The sequence below is a fragment of the Lissotriton helveticus genome, chromosome 3_1 (assembly GCF_964261635.1).
Source record: "Lissotriton helveticus chromosome 3_1, aLisHel1.1, whole genome shotgun sequence".
NCBI lineage: Eukaryota > Metazoa > Chordata > Amphibia > Caudata > Salamandridae > Lissotriton > Lissotriton helveticus.
This window is the reverse complement of record NC_136061.1, coordinates 1584838967-1584855551: the sequence shown is the minus strand read 5'-3', so window position 1 is coordinate 1584855551 and position 16585 is coordinate 1584838967. Positions and strand designations below refer to the sequence as shown.

At 47.1% G+C, this 16585-nt stretch overlaps 1 pseudogene; it reads right to left on the bottom strand.

Moving 5' to 3' along the window:
• Positions 1 to 12870: 12870 nt before the first annotated feature.
• Positions 12871 to 13217, bottom strand: LOC144825899 (small Cajal body-specific RNA 2; annotated as a pseudogene).
• Between the last annotated feature and the right edge of the window lie 3368 nt (positions 13218 to 16585).

Below are 16585 nucleotides of genomic sequence, written 5' to 3'. Positions count from 1 at the left end.
CGGCGGTATTGCCTCTGTGACCCTCTAGTTATTTAAATCAATGAAGAGGCAGGCGCTGGAGACTGAAAAGCAGGAAACAAGGTTTTTTTTATTCTCTCCGGAGGAGAACACAACGAAACGGACAGAAGGTATCGTTCTGAGGTGCTCTAACTGCATCCCGGAGGCCTGGCCTCTTATACACAAGTTTATCTCTTTATTACATGTAACACATTCTCGTTGATACTTTGATGTACGGAAAGACATCCTCAGAATCCCCTTTTGGGCCCGTTCCCACACACATTTACAGTTGAAGTCCCCACCCTAGTCACAACAGGTGATGAGCATCGCGCAGCTGGATAATCCGCCGATTCACGGAATGTGGGGAGTTTGATCGGATCTCATGGGGTGGGGGCTTTGATCAACCCGGGGATTCTTTGATGGGGGAAGCTTTCTATTGTACGGGGAGGGGCAAGGATGGTATCGGCAGAGCTGGGTGTCGGCTTGGGAACGGGGAGGACAAAACGGGCACACGGGGAAAAAGGGGTTTGCATCTAAGGGCCGGAGATCATGAAAGGAAAGCAGGGAGGCGTCGCGCTGGGAACAGGATGAGGGCCTGGGGCAGAGCAGCGCCGGAGAGGGGTTTATGACTCAAGGCAGGTGCAAGCAGGGGGTGGTCAGCGTGCGGGCTTAGCGAAGGCAAAGGGCTATGTCAGGGGCCAGCGGCATGCAAAAGGGTTTGTTCTGATCGGGGCATCTTAAAAATGGCGGGCGCGCACGACAAAAGTGTGGCATCAGGGAAGAGGCAAGATGGCGCAGATAATGTTCACCAAAACGCACTAATTTTCCACAGTCCTCCCTTTAACATATTCAAGACATCTTGCTGGTTCATTTTCTATTCGGTTCTACTGTGGTGAGCATGAGAAAGAAAACGGTAGGAACCCTAGATGGAAAAGAGTTGTAAACAATACATTTTGTGGTTTCTAGTTTTTTTTTTTTTTTTTTTAGGAGGTGCACCTATTTGATAAAGCAGGAAAGTCATAGGAATGAAATACAAAAACGGCGAGCAGCAAGTACATATCATAACGTGAACTGGATTGGAGCAGGATCAATACAATGGCGGCTGGGAGAGAAATGAGGCGTAGCAAAACGGTGGTTGAGGATGTCGAATGTTCGAAGTTTTATGAGTTCTCATTGTTCTTTGTGGTCTTTCGTTGGCGCTGTTGAGCACCGGCGGTGGAGCTACAAGTCCAGCTCTGTTCTAAGTTCTGCGTTGCAGGGCACGACCCTTTCCTCGCGTTTCTGGTCGGAAAGGTCCTTTTCGCCCTGTGTCCTTTGAGGTGATTGTCAGAAAGTTCCGATGGAAGAAGAGCGTTCAAAACAGTCCATAGGGTAGGTCAGAGGAAAAAGGGGGATGGAGCAAGGCCAAATTGGGAACAAACTAGGGGAACGAGAGACTTCAAATGGGCGGGCGTGCGACGGAATTCAGAGAGCGGGGACTTGTCGAAAGGCACTGGACGTCGAGCAGGGGCATCAGGTCGACCCTTTCTTTTCATGCTGTCGAAAACAGTGCCTCGTCCTGCAGCTCCTTTCAGTCGTGGTCTCGCCTTGGCTAATGTCGCAGGTGTCCCTTAGTCTGCAGTCGGGCCTCGTGCTCCCACATCCGGTCCTTCTCTCCTCCAACAGCAGTACCCTTAAACAAGTTTGAAAAGACAGTCTTTAGAAAATTTGCAGATGAAGATAATCAAAAAGTCTATTTCTCTCCCAGCTCCAGGCAAAGAATGAAAATGTCCGTTATATTTAACGTTCACAACTGGCATATGAATGACCGGTGGCGGACCTGTTGGATTTACTATGACTTTCCTTCGTAATCATTTATTACAGGCATGACAGTTCATCTGATGGTAACCCACCTTCGGGAGACAAATCTGGCAAAGATATGCCGTTCTCTAGAGTTTCACATTTACAAAAGGGTACAGTGAGTCGTCAACATGGTACTACACAGGTATTTTGCTGAGAGACGAACATGGCTAAACATTTCCTTTCTATCGGTGCATCCTGTTTTTCAACTACTGCGGGGTTCATTTTGATGATTTCTTTACCTTGGTCTAGTCTGTTAACCTTGTAAAACATCATTCTGGGTCCTACGTAACCTTTTACAGCCCGGTTACTTAACTAGGAAGGACAGGGGTTTTATGGGAAACAACCAGGGACATAGACAGGGGAGGTAACGGGGGTGATCGTTTTTCTGGTTTGGGTATTGCGACGATTCGGGGAGGGGAGGGTCGCGTATTCTGAGGTCCTTGTTTTATACTATAGGAGCCGTTGACATGTAGTTCCCTTATTTCGGGCCAGATTAGGGAACCTCTGTCGTCTTACCTGTCCTTTCCCTTACGGCCCAACCTGGGTTCATTGACTTCTAGCGGAAAAGGAGAGGTAATGACGCGGCCTCAGGGCGATTGTATTAAAGACAAGCGTTTGTGCAAATACTGACGGTATTTGAAGCCAATTAGGTGGTGTGCTAGGGGTGGCAATCTGCCAATTTCGGGGCTAACCACTCGGAAGAGTGGTAGTGCAAAAATAGAGAGAGAGAGAGAGAGAGAGAGAGAGAGTGAGAGAGAGAGAGAGAGAGAGAGAGAGAGAGAGAGAGAGAGAGAGAGAGAGAGAGAGAGAGAGAGTGCAACGGCAGGCTAAATAGTACACGTGCAACAGAGAGGGCGGCAGTGCATTCAAGAAAGGCTATTTAGTGCATTACACAGTAAAGGGTATTCACGAGTCCGCGTTAGAATCTTGTAATCATGCAGTTTGAGCATCAGACAGGGTAGAGGGGACGTGCTTTGAGAAAAGGAAAGAAGAAAAAAGGAGGTACCATTTTGTCGCACTTTCTCGCATTCTCGGTCCTTTGACCAGTTGGGTCAACGCCTCAGTCACACACACACATTCCCTCACAGTTTCGCATCATACGTGACATGGGTTCATTCGTCCGGTCTGGTTTAAGGGTGATCACTTTTTATCAGGTTGTGCTAATTTTTCGGGTTTGTTCGATACGTGAGTAGTTTGCAGGCGTGCTTAGACACCACCCTGCGGCGCTAGTCCGTTTCGTGTATTTAGACATGGCAAGGTCTCAGATCTTCGCCACACCTTGGCTGTAATCTCTGATGTAACCTGCAGAGGGAGGAAAAAAAGGGGGTGGGTGGGGGAGACAGCATTCGCACGCATTCAAATACATGGATTCATAAGTCCTTTACTTACCTCTTACTCGTCTTTCCTCCTTGGGGCAGGGTCCCCGGGGATATGGTTTTCGGAGTCGAGGGGGGGTAGTGTGTTCATGTAGGGCGTGTGCGGGGAAACATAAAAAGGAAACCAGAGGTGCCTAGTGCGAGGTATCTAGTCAAAGGATATATCTCACTATCGGGATCCTTAAACCTCTTTCAACGCCGTGGCGTTCTAAAGTTCTTCGGTTCTTGGGTCCCTGCTACTTTGGAACGTTGTACTTTACAATATTTACATTATTTCATTTCACCCTCCTTTTACATTCCCTCATTTACACCATTCGTTTTACCCATCCTTGGAAGTCACGGTCTTCCTCTACGCGAGAGTTCATGAGTCAGTCGCGTACTTTTAAGGCGGAGTGTCGTGTTGTCGATCCGATCCGTCCTCCAGGGCTGGGCAACCATCTTCCTTTAACCTTAAAGAGAGAGCAGAGTAGGGTGCACAGAAAAAGAACTTTCCTACCCATCCCATATTGTTTTAAAATAAAGCATGCAATACCCGTCCATAGTTTCAAAGACTTTATTTTGCAAATTCATTTCAGCATATGGATTAGGAGGGTGTGGTCGTATTTGGTCGGTCGTGGCAATGGCTAAAGTGCGTACAGTGGGGGGTGTCGTTTGCAACAATAAAAACATCGGAAAGTTTTACTCATTCATTTGTAAGAGACTAAAACGTCTATTAATTGGCTGGGGGTTCGGGGGCATATATTTTCATAATTTAGAAACATAATCATAACAGTTGTAATCAGATTTCCTATATGCATACCGTACGTGTGCATCGTAAATGAGGTTTACATCAGTTATAAAAATATAATACATTGTACATTCGTAATCAACATTTGTAACGGGGATCTTTTCACACTATTCGTCGAGTGAGTTCTCTTCGTCTTTTCTAGCCAAGTGTACAAAGGATCATATAAAATCTCAGAACATCAAGTTTATATTAGTGCGAAGGAACACCACGAGGTGTTCGTAAGTTCCGATTGATACCAGCGCCATTTTGGGCGGGGCCGGCACAGTCCGGAAGCAGCATCAGGGGGAAATGTTTCCATTACTGGCAGTTTGGACCAGAGTCCTTTTCGGCAGTTCTAGAATTCACGCTAACAGAAGGTGTGGCAATGTCATGTTGTTTCGTTGGCGATCAAGGCAGCCGTCCCTTACCGGAAACCTGCAAAGGCCGAAGGTTCCGCCGGGGACCTTTGTATGATCTTCAAGGCTGCGGAGATGCTGTCGGAGATGGGGGCTCGTGCTCCATGGGACAAATGTTCGAGTTGTATGGCTGGCCAAAGTTACTCTAGTGGCCGGGGCCCGCCTTCCAGCGGATCCAGACGCCATTTTGAGGCCCTACAGGGGCCACTCTCGTCGAGTTTGCAAGAATGGAAGAGACCCTTCGGAGTGAAAGGAAGAGGTCCCTGTTTTGTGAGAGCGGGACGTTCAGCTGGGGTGCAGCTGTGATGCCCCCACCTGGGGGGGCGAGGGAGACTCGTTCACATCGTCTCCTTCTCCCGGTGCACTCCATGCCGCTCCTTTTCATCGCCCCGCATGAAGGCCTCTCCACATCCGGTGTTCCCCAAGTGCCACCATTGTACGTTCGGTGCTGCGCAAATACTGGGGTGCCACCATTGTACGTTCGGTGCTGCGCAAGTACTGGGGTGCCACCAGGGTGTGTCCGGTGCTGTGGAAGTATGGGCACCATCGCCTGACTGGGGGTGTTCGGCGTCGGGCTGGGGGCTGGGAAACCTCCTACCGGTGGAGGTGGGAGAGGCTCGTCCGCGTCGCCTCTCCCTCCCAGCCCAACTTGGACAAATTGTTGTGGAGGTACGTGCAGGACATCCCGCCGTCCAGGACTGCTGCGGCTGTGACGGAAGAGAAAAGGAAGAGGTGCCTCGTTCTCCTCTTGACATGTGGCGGGACTACCTTAGTCTTTCCAGGCCCGTTGCGGCCGGCCAAGGAGACATGTGGCGGGACTACCTGCAAATGCCCAGGCTGCGGGCTCCTGCCTCTCCTCTGGCTCCCCCATACGTTAAGATTTCCTGACCAAGAGTTGGCGGCGGGGCTCGCCTTATATGGGTTGCCGTTGGTTGGGCGTAGCCGTAACCCTGCCCTACTTTGGAAGGTTCCAGAATGGGGGGGGGGGCGAATGTTCTGTTTGACTTTCATTTTCTACAGTTTATCGTTATTATTCCTTGTTTGTTGTGTTAAATTAAAAGTTCAAGTTTATTAATGGTCTACGGATTTTGTTTTACCATTTCTTTCTTTCCAGGTTGCTTTGATGCTAGGTTTCTGCTAACAGAGGTCGAGTAACACGGAAACACGTGTGGAGGGATGACGCAGATTTGTACATTACATACACACAAACTCAGACGGGGGACAGTACAAGTACGACATACAAAGACCCAAGACAAATATAAAAACAGTTATTGGTCATAATTATCTCTTTCCGTCTGTGAATTTTAAACGAGGCTGGGTTCCCGTCTTGACATTGCCCGACCTAGGAGAACTTGATCATGCCGCTGAGATTTTCCTGGCGAAATCTGTGCCATCGGGCATAATCAAACGCGGTGGTTCTGTCTGGTCTGTCTATGTAAGTCGGGTTCTTCTCTGTCTCGCGCCTTTTCTCGTACTGTCGGTCTGTCGTTCTTGTCGGCCCTTTGCCTTTACTCACGCTCAGTAGAGTCGGGCATTGGGCTTTCCAGTGTCCGACATACCTACAAAAAGCGCATTGGTCTGACCCTAAGTCTGGTCGTCCTTTGCATAGTGTCGGGGGATAAGTTGTGGGTAGCGGTGTCCTGGGGTTGTCCTGTCGGTATATTTCCCTACTTGGTTTATCCTCGTCTTTTCTCTGTCGTTTCGTAGCCTCTCTGCGCCACATACCGAGACTGTCGAGCATAATTGGCGTCGTCTTATTATTTCGAAGGGCTATTTCTAACGTTTCTATTTTATCAAGGTCAAAGGATCCTGCCAGTGGCCACTGTTTGTCTTGGCTATCTTCGGTATACCTGTGCCATAATTTATTATAAGCTATGGTGACTAACCCATAGTTTATGAACATGTCCTTATTAGGGGTGCCTTCTAGTGGAGCTATATGGTCCACCTCTAACACCCGGTCCGGGCTAAACAGGCTATTTATCAGTGGGGAGAAGACAGACATGACGGCTCGTAACGAGGGACTAAAAAGTCAGCACTGCCTATCTTATCACTAGGTGCAAAGACTAGACAGAATATTTCTATTCTACGTTGTTTGCAGGTAGTGAATACCTCATGGATCAAAAAAAAATATATAAAACCAAACGACCAATAAATAACAATGGGGAGAATGAGTAGGACCGCAAAGATCTGCGTTACCTACCCTTTTCACTATCTGCAAAAAGGGTGGTCTCTTCCCTGCTTGCAGACAGGGAATCTCCAGGAAACAATAGTTTGTGAACAACAGTTCAGTTTCAAGCAATTATTGAGTGGGGGAGAAAAAGAACAAGCACGGCTGCTACCCTACCTATCCTCCACTGCTTGCAAAGGGAGAGGGAGCCTGTTGTTTCTCCGTTTGCAGACAGTGAATCTCTAAATAAAAAAAAACAGAGCAATACTAGTATTTTGAACAATCAAGCAATCAAAACAAATTTCGCAACTTGTCGTGGCAACACGACCTTACCCGGACCATGTGGACAGTTTCTTGTCTTCCGAATCCAGCGCCCGATCGTCCTCTTTTTCTCGTATTTCTCACGGCACTCCTGATGGTTCCCAGTCAGGACCGTAGATCACTCGAGAGAGGTCTGTTCGGAACTAGTGAAGTTCGGATGATCGGCTGCCAGACGAGGGTCTATTGGGCAAGAGCTCTCCCGATCGTTGCAGTCGTTCACTCTGTCGTCGGGACCTCTCCCACTGGATCCACGAGTCGCTGATGGGCCCCACGCTTGGGACGCCAATTGTAAAAAAAGTTCAATCGGGTCGGGGACAATCGATATTTGCCCGGCGGTATTGCCTCTGTGACCCTCTAGTTATTTAAATCAATGAAGAGGCAGGCGCTGGAGACTGAAAAGCAGGAAACAAGGTTTTTTTTATTCTCTCCGGAGGAGAACACAACGAAACGGACAGAAGGTATCGTTCTGAGGTGCTCTAACTGCATCCCGGAGGCCTGGCCTCTTATACACAAGTTTATCTCTTTATTACATGTAACACATTCTCGTTGATACTTTGATGTACGGAAAGACATCCTCAGAATCCCCTTTTGGGCCCGTTCCCACACACATTTACAGTTGAAGTCCCCACCCTAGTCACAACAGGTGATGAGCATCGCGCAGCTGGATAATCCGCCGATTCACGGAATGTGGGGAGTTTGATCGGATCTCATGGGGTGGGGGCTTTGATCAACCCGGGGATTCTTTGATGGGGGAAGCTTTCTATTGTACGGGGAGGGGCAAGGATGGTATCGGCAGAGCTGGGTGTCGGCTTGGGAACGGGGAGGACAAAACGGGCACACGGGGAAAAAGGGGTTTGCATCTAAGGGCCGGAGATCATGAAAGGAAAGCAGGGAGGCGTCGCGCTGGGAACAGGATGAGGGCCTGGGGCAGAGCAGCGCCGGAGAGGGGTTTATGACTCAAGGCAGGTGCAAGCAGGGGGTGGTCAGCGTGCGGGCTTAGCGAAGGCAAAGGGCTATGTCAGGGGCCAGCGGCATGCAAAAGGGTTTGTTCTGATCGGGGCATCTTAAAAATGGCGGGCGCGCACGACAAAAGTGTGGCATCAGGGAAGAGGCAAGATGGCGCAGATAATGTTCACCAAAACGCACTAATTTTCCACAAGTGTTCATCCACAGTTATGGGACAAGGAGATCTGCTTGCCACCTGGTTTAGATTGGTGCCTTGGAATTGGGAATACGCCATGATCTATGGACAATATTCACGGCAACCCATAACTCCACGATACGTTATTATTAGATACTGATGGGACAATCTGTTATCAGCCCTGGTGTGGGAGCACATATGCACCAGGGCATACACTAATAACATGCAGGCAAACCCAAGCCTATCCAATGAGACTGCAGGTCAACCAAGAGCACAGCAGGGTTAAGCAACAGTCAGTACTAGTACTAGTGTTGTAGTACTACTATAATAGTACTGCTCACTTTCTACAAATTGCTATTCAGTAACTTACATGTGGAGGTCAGCACCACCACCGCTCTTATCGCAGATCTCCGTATACATATATGTGTAATTATAAACGTGGGAAGGAATGCTGGGCGTGACAGGAAAGTCGGGACTTCTTACTACAAAATGGAAGTGGTTTAGAGAGGCGTAAGGAGTTTAGGGAGGGGGAATGTGAAGGAGGGTTTAAGGAGAGACATTCACCCGCCCACAACAGAGTAAGCCTATTACTATTCACAGACTCCACTTCTAAAGTTACTACAGCCGAAAAAGACCACAACAGTAGTAAACGTACTCCAAGCTGAGACTTGGACTAAACCCAGACCACACATGGCCAACCACTGGAATGGCAACATGCCCCAAAATAAATAATGGAGGCAGGGACTCAAAATAGACCTCCATATAAAATAATGTAAAAAAAAAGTATTTGTAATTTTTAATTATAGATATAAATTTAGTTCAACATTTGAAATACATAAATACAAATTCTCTTTGTTCTATTGGAAAATATTTTAATCTTTTGTTTGTAAAAAAACAAATGTAACTTACATTTTTATTAAAAAATAATTCAATTAATTTAAATGAATTCTACACAGAAATGTTAGCAACTTTTAACTTTAAATATGACCATTTTGGTTTAAGTATGAATTTGTTTTTAAAACATCTTTTAAAAATGTAATTTTATTTAATATATTAAATTAAATATTTGTTGCAAATCTAAGTAAATAGTGGTGGAGCTTTTTTCTTTTCCCTTTGTTCTGCTTACTCGTCTTATTTCACTGAGTAACTGGTTTGGAAAATTAAAGAACATTTACAGGGTGTTGGTAATGCCTATACATGGTATAACACAACTGTATGCTTTCTCAAAGACACCAACAATTTATTACCCTGAAATGAGGTTCAAAAACAAAAACTTCATTGGTTATCTAGGAGAGCCACATTCCTTTCATCATCCCATAAATTCCCCGGACAAGGACAAGTTTGAAAAATGCGTTGATTTCAGTGGTTTTCTTTCAACCTCCCAGTCTCACCAGCAACATGAGTACTAATCTAGCTTAATTTGTGTTGGATTCAGATTACCATCAGTGAAATCCTGACACCTACTGCCTTTTCACCAGGGCTCCAAAAATCTTTGGCTCAGAACACTATGCTGCACTTTTGTGCTGCTGGAGCGTAATTTTTTGGATGTTCAGGTAGCACAATGTGCGTGGCATAATTATAAGGCCTCGTAAAGCCACTTTACGTGGCTTTCCATGGCCTTGTATATATGTTCCCCTTTCACTCTGAACATTGTGTGAAAGGGGCATTCCATGGGTGTTGCTGTGGGTGTTCCCACGCAACAGCCATGGAACCAGAAGCATTGCTAGATTTACGAGAAATCATAAACCTGGGAATGCGTCAGGATCTAACGCCACCCCAGATTTGGTGTTAGGGAGGTGCAATGAGGAGAAATGTTTTAATTTCTCCTTGTTTTTTCCTTTTTCTATGTGTGCTAAATTCTGCAGCACATATAGAAAGAGGAAATCGCCTGAATTGATTGACTTTGTGCAGGAAGGTGTCCCATCCTGCACAAAATCAATCAGCCTGCAATGCAGGCACCCTTGAACCACGGTTCAAAGGTGTCTGTGTTGGAATATGGCAGCCCGTTGTGCACCGGCGGAGGGGAAAAGGGCAGGAATATGATGTATCTTATGGATACAGCACATTTCTGCCCTTTTGTTTTGACTCAGGGCAGCGCTGCAAGATTCCTTGCGGTGCTGCCCTGCGCCACAAACCTCATAAATGAGGCCCGATGTGTGCCATTTCGTTGAGTAGTGAGACTTTTTTCGAGTGCAAATTCTTTAGAATAATAGTGCATTGTCACATAAAGTATACAAGGGTGCTGAATTTTTTCTTGTCAGCCTTGAACTTACAACTAGGCTTGAATTTTTAGAGACTCTTGTGCAGACTTGAATTTTCCTTAGGTCATTCAATGTTCTTGCACTTAAGGAACTAATAGAGATAAATAGAAAACTGACGAAAATACTCTAGGTCAGTGGTCTTCAAACATTTTAATGCCGCGCCCTCCAGGAAAAAAAAAGCAGCAGGGCCCACCCCTCAAAACTTTCACAATTATTCCATTAAACTGCCAATGTTTAAATATGTATAGACTTTTTAAAACAGTGCAGTTAAGTTATGTTACCATTTTAAAAATGCAATCAAATACATGATTGCCAAAAAAACTACGCTTAGACACCTCTCTGTCAAGTACCTGTAAGCCAGAACTGTAATTTCCACAGGAGCAGACGAATAGTTTCTCAATCCCCTACTCCACTACAGCAAGCTTGTAGACGCTCACTAAATAGCAAAGAGGGGGAAAGGGGAATGGGAAGAAAATGAAAAAACAGCCACTGGATTCGATCTGGCCTGGTGCCACTCTTCTGATAGGTGCATGCAGCCTACAGAAATATAACTTTATATATACATATACACAGCCACTAGCAATATTTCATATCCACAGTACTATTACCGACTCAAAGTTACCTGTCAGTGTTCCAGTGCTTGTTACTCTCTCTTGTTGAATATTAGAAGTCTGACTTGTCTCCTTCTGTGTAAGTGATGTCTTATTTGAGAAAGCTTGACCTTGCACTGATACCACGGCCGGCTGGCTGCTTATCTTTTAATCTGTGTTTTTAATAATTTAATATTGCATTGCACTGTTGTTCCTCTGTGTCCGCCCCCCCCCGTTTTTTTCAAATTGGAGCCAGCACAGACACCCACAATACCCAGGACAGACACACGATCCCTCCCGAGCATTTTGGGGCATATTATCGTATTTGGGGTGACTGAGATACCTGTGGCCGATTCTAGGGCCATTCACTCATTGTGCTCGGCCGAATTTGACGGCGGCCATCTTTGATAGGGCTACTTTGATTCGGCGCTCTAGCCTCAGGTATAAAAGCCGAGGCAAAGCGCTGCTCGCGAGAAAGCTTGACCTTGCACTGATACCACAGCCGGCTGGCTGCTTATCTTTTAATCTGTGTTTTTAATAATTTAATATTGCATTGCACTGTTGTTCCTCTGTGTCCGACCCCCCCCCGTTTTTTTCAAATTGGAGCCAGCACAGACACCCACAATACCCAGGACAGACACACGATCCCTCCCTAGCATTTTGGGGCATATTATCGTATTTGGGGTGACTGAGATACCTGTGGCCGATTCTAGGGCCATTCACTCATTGTGCTCGGCCGAATTTGACGGCGGCCATCTTTGATAGGGCTACTTTGATTCGGCGCGCTAGCCTCAGGTATATAAACGGTTAGTCATGACTCCGCGCAGCGGACGCGCACAGCGGGCGCGCCTGAATCGCGCCGGAGTCACGCCAGAGTCCAGCCCATCTGCGCCCGTCTGCGCACGAACGGGTGCAGGGGCTGGGGCTCTCGGCTATAGGCTTTCGTATACACAGGATGCATTATACCACTTACAGAGGGGAACCCAGTCATTGGATCCAACCACGCTAGCCTTATTAGAGGAACTGTCTATTCGCGGTTCATGCAGCAGTAAGTCCACCTCCTATTCCCATACCCTGAATCTGGCTAGCCTAAATACTAGATCACTGCAGTGTCATAGTCTTGAGATTTTCACCCTACTCCAAGCTGGAGAAATCGATGTCCTAACATTGACCGAGACCTGGCTCGGGGAAAATTCACTACCAGACATTATAGCTGCAGTTCCTTCAGGTTATGACATACACTGGCATAATCGTATGGGGAATGCCCGTGGGGGAGGAGTAGCTATACTTTTTAAGAAAAACCTAGCTGCAATTAAAATCTTGACAGAAACAGTGGACCTGGCCGATATGCTGGCAGTGAAAATTATGTTTGATAATTTGTGTTTAATCATTCTCACTGTCTATCGCCCGCCAAATTCCACCTCGGCCTTTAACGACCTATTTATGGCCAGCATATCGGATATATGCTCACGTTATAAGAACATAGTAGTTACGGGAGACTTTAATCTACACTGGGACAAGGAGAACAAGCATTTGCAATGCAATAGGTCTCGCATTAGGAAAGTTTGAGCCATTGGTATTGCGAATTACATTTTTTTAATTTAGCTATAGTAATAGCTAAAGTAATAGCTTTGTCATTTACAATGCCAATAGTTTTAACTTTCACAAATGTGACACCTATAGCATTTGCAATGCAATATGTGTTGTGAACCTGGCTGCCTTTTGTCCCTTCTGTGGAGTCAACTCATTAACATAGATGTCCCTGTTTCACTAATATAACTAGCTAATATAGAAACATGAATGTGTTGCAATCCACGCTTGATGAGTGACATTCCATTCACTGAGTGACGGTCCTTGGACTAATCCAAAATGGGAATAACGCTGCCAATAAAACAGTGGCTGAAGGGAGTTAACTCCCCCACTCTATGTATGCTGCCCAGTTCACTCTAACAAGTTAAAGATATTTCCAGTTGTGTTCAAGGTAAGTAAGTACTCATGGGCGAGTTCGGTGCTCTGGGCCGAAGCCTCGCACCCCCAGCCTAGTATATCTGATCGAATCATCACGTCTGAGCCCCAGAGGACGGGATCCGCTGCCTGATTTGAAAGCCTCTGCGCACAGGGCCCAACAACGGGGCTAGCGACCGAGGAAGTCTTCTCATCCAAGCCCGAGGCCGGCGGCGGAGAACCCAGCCGGTCAAATAAGATCAATGTGTAATGAGTGCTGAGCGGGACCTCAAACACACGGTTCTCCCACACACAGAATCACCTCTCATGCACAGCCACACACACTCACAAACCCATTCAACCATCTCACCGCTCAGCACACGGCCGCTCCAATTTCTCGCGGGTTTATACACATAAAATACGCCCAGTGCATTCTGGGAATCATTTGCCGGGTCATCATTACCGAAACATAGAAGATGGACAACAAAGCTAGGGCCCAATTGCACGAGATAAGGCAAAATAAATGGCACCTAACACCCATTATTTGTCGAAGAAATTAAATCTATAGTGAAAAAATCTTTCTTTTTGTCTTAAGAGTGATTATTAAGGGAAAAAGGTGCAATGTTATGATGTTAATTATTCATATATACTAGACACATAAAGATAAGTGTTTTTGATATAATGGTTGACGGCTCAGATGTGCGCAATACGAACGTACGGTATCACGCTCTATTGATAGCTGAACAATTTTTCCTTTCAATCCGAGGGCTCGGTTTCATTTATAAAGATGGCGGCTGATCGTGCCAGGCCTCTGTCCGTTTTCACTGTTAGTATCTTTGAAATTATCCCTCACCTCTGCGAATGGCTAAAGCTCGCGGCCGACCGGAAGTCCCGCCTCCCGAGGTCCGCGAGCTGGCGGCGCATGGAGTGCCCTGCCGTCCGGGGTAGCCCGGGTCCCCAGGAGGGGGCCGGGGAGAAGGAGGAGTGTGGCGCCTGTTGCGGGGCGAGACGCGCCGTGAGGAGCCCCGCCGGAAAGCGCAGTCGGTGAGTGGGGCCCAGGGCTGATGTGAAGTGCGTGCGTGCCTGTGTGTATGGGGGGGGGGGGAGAGAGTGTGTGCGAGCGAGTGTCTGTGTGTGTGTATGCGCATGCATGTGTGTATGTGTGGGGATGTGCACGGCGCGGGAATTGCTGTGAATGTGGACGGAGCCGACGTGCGCGTGCAAGCAGCTGAATCCAGCCGGGGAGAAGCGCGTGCACCTTCTCGTCCGTCCTTCCCTCCAGACAGCTGACTATACGTCTCCGTCCCTGGAATGCATCCTTTGGATGCTTATTCCAGGGCGAGACCTAAAAAGGAACCAGCAGCTAGCTCTTTGGAGACAACAATGTGTTCGCTTGGTTTCAGGCAACTGGTAGACTCCCCTACGCACATAAAGGGCCATATCCTTGACCTGGTCTGGGTGTTGGATCCTAAGATCACCTCAGTAAGAGTTTTCCCTTGTATCTGGTCAGACCACCACCTGATATATTGTGATGTCCCTATTGGTGCAAAACCCCCACAGCCCCCACCAAAATTTAAAAAGACTCGTCAATGGAAAAATGTTGATGCACAAACATTGACTTTGTCGCTCAGGGAACTCACTCAACCCACGGCGCCAGGCGCCGATATAGACCAAGAGTGTAGAGAGTTAATGGGTGATTTAACAAGGGCAATTGATCAGATTGCTCCAGTGAAGTCCCAGAAAATGAATAGTGGTGGGAAGGGAGCCCCCTGGTTCACACCAGCTCTAAGAGAGCATAGGAAAGATTTGCGAAATGCTGAGAGAATCTGGAGGAGAAAAAAAGACCCCGAATCCTGTGAACAATACAGGCAGTTGCTTCGGGCCTATAAAAAACATATACACGAATCCAAAGCGACATTCTACGAAAATCGCATTAACAAGGCAGATAATGTTCAGAAGGAAACTTTTAAAATCCTCATGGAACTAAGTAAAAGAACTCAACCTAGCCCGCCTCAACCTAGAAGAACGCATTCTGTCCATGCTAAATAGGTCATTGAACATGGGACAGCTGCCAGCTAGCTTTAAAGAAGCCCGGGTGAAGCCCCTAATCAAGAAAGCTGGGGCCGATCCCAAAGTATTAAAAAACTATCGGCCTATTTCCCAGCTTCCATTTCTCTCTAAGGTGCTTGAGCAGCATGTTCTGAAGTCCCTGGCTGCGTTCCTGGAGTCCAACCATCTGCTCCATGACATGCAGGCAGGGTTCCGTGCCCACCATAGCACCAAGTTAGTCATGCTCTCGGTGCTGGACGACCTTAGAGGGTTGGCTGACCGAAAGAAACCAAGCGCCCTGATACTTCTAGACCTATCAGCGGCGTTTGATACCGTCAGCCATACCATACTCCTGGATAGGTTGGCCAGGTTTGGGTTTCGGGGCTCTGCTTACCTCTGGCTGGAATCCTTTCTGTCTGGGCGAACCCAGAGGATTCAGCTGGGAGAGGAGGTATCAGGAGCAGGAGACCTGACATGTGGGGTACCCCAAGGCTCCGCCTTATCCCCCTTATTGTTCAACCTATACCTGCAACCACTAATAAGCACCTTGGTTGAGATGGGCTGTCGGGTGTTTAACTATGCAGACGACACTCAGTTGTTGCTGAGCATAGATGACACCATACGGGCCCAGTCGCTGGCACAGGAGATTCTTAGGTACACTGTTAACTGGATGTCCAGGAATCTCCTGAAGATTAACCCCGAGAAAACAGAGGTGTTAATTGTGTCATCCACTTGTTCTCCCTGGTGTGACCTCTACTGGCCCCAGGAATTAGGGCCCACACCCAAGCCAACAATCGCGGTCAAAAGTCTTGGCATGAGAATAGACGGCTCCCTCTCAATGACCAATCAAATCTCTGCGGTAGTGGGTACTTGCAACGGCATCATAAGACAACTGCGCAAACTTGTTCCACTTCTTTCCCAGTCCATGCTTCGCACGATAGTTTCCGCCACCATACTGTCGAGGCTGGACTACGGAAATGCGCTCTACCTGGGCTTACCTAAAGCCTTAACAAACAGACTGCAGGTAGTCTTAAATGATGCGGCAAGACTAATCTTTAGACTTCCAAGGAGATCACACGCATCCCCGCTGTTGCTGAGTCTTCACTGGCTACCAGTGACGCAAAGGTCGGCTTTTAAGAGTCTCTGTATAGCCCATAAGGCTATCTACGGGCAAGCCCCTTCCTATATCAAGGAAAGACTAGTTATCTACAGGCCCGAAAGAAGCCTAAGGTCCTCCGAGGCTCAGTTGCTTGTATGTCCTCGGTTCAGGCTAGCAACAAAAGGAGGGAGATCCTTCTCGGTCCTACTGCCCAAAATGTGGAATGAGCTGCCTGAGTCTCTTCGCAAGGAAGGAAATCTGCTCCGCTTTAGGAAAGCCCTAAAGACAACTCTATTTAGAACAGCGTTGAGCTCAGTACAGATCTAATTCGCCTCCTGTGGCTGCCCGAGCTGTGATGTCATTGTGGTCAAAAGCGCCCTGAGACCTGCCGGTGATTTGGCGCTATACAAACCGACATAAACATAAACATAAACATAAACATTTGCAGGTAGGATATCTATAACACAAATAATCATATAACTTCTACCAAAAAACTCTAGAACAGGTTTAGTTTGATTATTTCTTCTAACCTTTACCTGTGTATCTTTTTAAGCACTCCTCCTATCAATTCCATTCTTGTAATTGTCTTTTATCACTTTACTAGTTGTTTTAATTC